A 4,029-nucleotide genomic window follows, 5' to 3' on the forward strand; every position below is an offset into this window, starting at 1 on the left:
TGAAATTCTTCGCAGTTGAAGATGGCTGCTCAGACCCTGGAGACTGCAAGGCTAGCCCAATGATAGATAGCAAGTTTTTCATGCAATGAATCTTCATTCATGGGCTTGGCTATGGTAAATGTCAGACCAGTGCCAGATGTCATAAATTATGTGGATTCATTGGTTTATTTACTGAGGAAGAAGTCTAATGCATCCTGCAGGAACTCAGTAGTTTCATAGGATGGTAACTTTGATGAGTCAATGCTAAACAAGGGAAGGCTTCATAATCATGATTTAAATGAACAAAACAGGAGAAACACTGGCTAGTCAAAGAGAGACTGTCTGATACTACAATTTGACCTGAAATACCAAAAGACCAGATTCAAAGACAAGGTTGGATAAATTATAATTGGTAAAAAATTCAGCCATGTGCGTAGGTTAAACGGGCACTCGAAATGCACACTACACCCATGAACTTTGACTGGTCAAATGACATTTCTATCAGTTTTTTATTGACCAGAAAAACGTATTCCGAGCACTTGAGAATTTCCTGATCACCAGGCTTCTGGGGATATATAATTATCCTACTACCTGCAGTCAAACTACTTCCTATTGTCTCTGCTATAAACCTATAACACATGCCATACTCTCTCACCAAGACCTCATTTTCTTCCTACCACCTGGTTGTTATGTAGACAATGCCCAATTTCAGTAAGAATGAATGCGGTCGAGACTGAATCTGGTTCCTTCACACTCAAACTGACTCAAGTCAAGTGATGCTGACCGTTAGCCTTCACCAATGCTTGCATCGTGTTTAATTGGGGAAATTATCCTCGTCTTTGGCAACCCTTCATCCGGTTCATCATGGACTGCCAGATAAGTTTTTAAGCTCTTTCTTCTTCGTCAGTTGAGCTGGCATGATTCGAGACTGCGTTCTAGTCTTTCGCTGACTCATTAATTTCATCCTCCACTCCTGGTCAAGCCAGTACACCAAAAGCTCAACTGTGAGGTACGGGTACAGCTTATTTATGTGTTGCATGAGTTTTTGTGAGCCTAGTGTCCAGTGTAACCAATATATTAATAGTCCAATCTTTCGGAATATCGGGTACAGGCCAATCGATCCGGATCCAAACTGCTTTCCAGCATGTTTCACAACCAGACCAAATCTCCACACTAGAACACACATTCTTTTACTGTCTAGTTTAACACTTCTTCTGTAATCAAGTGACCTTCCCTAGTTGTTGATGGGCAAACTCATGTATGTCTTGGTCATCATAGACCTCAGCCACTCCACGTATTCCTGTGAACATTGATGGTTATCTTCTCGTGAGGGAAGACCACACATGATATCAACAAGAAGAAGTATTTCTTTTCCGAATAGCCTGTTGATCTCTGTTCTGTTGCTCCATAAGCCATTATCACGTACAGCAAATGTTAATTCCAGTCACTTGTGTCAAGACTAACAAATTGGCTATGGAAATTATAACACAGCTTGGAATGATTCAGCATAGTCTTTGCTGCTTCCTCTGAAGTTCACTATAATGCAGGTTGCAGCAGAGGACATGATATTATTTCATACATCATTAAGCACGTGATTTTGCACCCGCCAAAACAAAGAGACAGTTGAATCCAAATGGCAGGTGCTCTTCACAGCTGATGTTCGGTTTTTAAGCCGTCAAATATTTATTTAAAAGTTACTTAATGGTGAACAAAAATGACTGGCCATTAAGAAGTTGCTTAAAAAACGTCATTCGTGAGAGAGGTACCTGAACCAGCAATAATATAAGTAAATATATCCTTTCCATTTAATGATACTAATTATTTACATAATTGATTGCTCATAGTTTCCCTAAAAAAAAGATGGGTCCCATTTTTAAGATCTGAATATCTAAGTGTATTCCAGTTTTATCATTTCAAAATCTGAACGCCTTAAGTTCCATAACAATTCAACTAACTCATCTCATTACTAAGCAATTTTTGATGAGTCTTAAGCTTGTTTGACAAAGAAGAGGGGCAGTTTTTACAAATTAGTAACATTAAAAATATTAACTTGAAAGTATTACATTGTCTTATGACTATACAACTATGTTTGGTTAACGAAATAAGATCAATCTGTTGTAAATAATGATGAACAGAAATCGAATGCTAAAAATTTAAGAAATATTATAAGTACTATTATAATTTTTGCTTTTCTAGAAGGTGAGTATGTAAGAACAGCCATATTGGCCAAATGGTCCCTTACTGTCTGTATGTTTTGTTGATAAACAGTCGCTCTTCCTTAAAATAAGATTAAATGCAGAAAAGTTGTCAGTGTCTATGAATATTAAAGCACATGTAAGTTATTTCATGAGGAGCGGAAAGGATGACCGTTTCTGCAGTATTACATGATTCTCAATTTTTCTTAGTTCTAAAGATTTCTCAATTTAGGTTATAGTGATATCATCATTGATGTGACGTCCATATTCAAAAATACTCTGCATAAATTGACATGCCTTTTTATGTATAGCTTTTTCTGCTTAATTTTATAAGTCTTTTGTACTCTGAACATTACTTCAGCTGTTCCACATTATGCTTATCGACGGTTAACTCTAGAAAAGCAGGTCAAAGAATGTATTTTCCTTGTAAAGGGACAGAGTTCACTACATTGGCCATTTTGTTTTATTACCTAATTTTGCCTAAACACTTGGACACCAAAAACTCGTATCCTGGGATTTGATTATTCATGAGTGCTTATAGGTTATTCATGATAAATGCTATTGTAATGTCCATCATTGATGTGGGTGACATGTGTGCGCTAAGAAGGATGACATCACAGAACTGTATATATAATGCCACGTTCTCTTAGTCTGGAAGGTGTAAGTAACAGTCTCTTAGTCTACAGTCTTCAATTCAGTTTAGCTTAATTTCCAGCTAAATCCAGAAAAGCTCTGTCGCTTGTCTTGTCTACTCATCTCTTTGATTGATTTGAACAAATAGATTAATTTTTCACTTTGTTTACATTATTTCTGGTCTCATTTTAAAAACTTAGTTGAAGTTAGAGAACTCAGATTTACTACTGTTATTTGAAAATAAGTGTACTTGAAAATCACACGTATATCTTATAGAAATGAATAAAAACCCAACAACCCGAGCGCTTTCGAAAGGTGGACCTTTCTTCTTCAGGGGCAAACGTTTTAAAGCGCTCGGGTTAGAGGTTTTTTTGTTAAATTTCTATCAAGACTTCTTGAACTTACGTGTTTTTCTAACATCATGAACATACATTTTATATTTAGTAATTTACCATCAGAGGGATTTCACTAATAGCAGTCAATTTCAAATGTTGTTTTGATATATATGTTAATTTTTAATATATATCTGTAAGCTATCTATATTTATGTAATCTGTTCACACATTTGATTTTATTATGTTTTAGAAAAATAAATTAATAGACAGTAATTTCACTTGCATTTATTGGGAAGAGGCGTAGATGGCTCTTTGTCGTGCTAATTAGGGGGAATAGTACGAATTTAAGTTTAACATTTTTGAGAAACATTTCTTTTAGTATTAGGTATGTGCAACTTGTATACTTTTTGGATTAATTACGTATAGTTTTAAACTTCATTCAAAAATATAGGTGTTATACTGCTAAAAACATTGCTTACTTGGTGAATTTAAGTCAAGTTAACGTAGGACTATTGTTCGTTTAGGCCTAAGTAGTGTAAAAAACTAAAATTATACCGGAAGGTATCCTGAATCTAAATTCTAATGTAAGGTTACCTTAAGTTAAAGCTTAACTTTATCCACGGTCTAACAAATTCCTATAAATCGATGGTTGAATAATTTTGCTAACTCTGTGCGGGAATGTACGACACACTCTCTTGCCTCTTGGTGTGTTGCAAAGTTACATGTATATAAAGTAATGTACTTACTACACACATTAACACTAACAGCCAATTTTTCGACTTTCAAATGTAAATCAAGTTTTAAATCGAAAATTAGTCGTGCCATTGCCCAGTTACATCATTGTTAATAATGCTTTATCAAGCAAAAAATATTAGAAAGATTCGATTT

The 4,029-nt window shown here is 35.1% G+C and overlaps 1 protein-coding gene across 1 annotated transcript in view; it reads left to right on the forward strand.

Moving 5' to 3' along the window:
- The first annotated feature begins 3,440 nt into the window (after positions 1 to 3,440).
- The window catches only part of LOC106462954 (splicing factor 3A subunit 2-like), a 7,861-nt gene continuing 7,272 nt past the window's right edge, over positions 3,441 to 4,029 (forward strand). Inside the window, exon 1 of the mRNA XM_013922924.2 lies at positions 3,441 to 3,526. The gene's annotated coding sequence lies outside the window, so the exon portion shown is untranslated. The remainder of the gene's footprint in view (positions 3,527 to 4,029) is intronic.

The sequence above is a fragment of the Limulus polyphemus genome, unplaced genomic scaffold (genome assembly GCF_000517525.1).
Source record: "Limulus polyphemus unplaced genomic scaffold, Limulus_polyphemus-2.1.2 Scaffold1289, whole genome shotgun sequence".
Taxonomy (NCBI): Eukaryota; Metazoa; Arthropoda; class Merostomata; order Xiphosura; family Limulidae; genus Limulus; species Limulus polyphemus.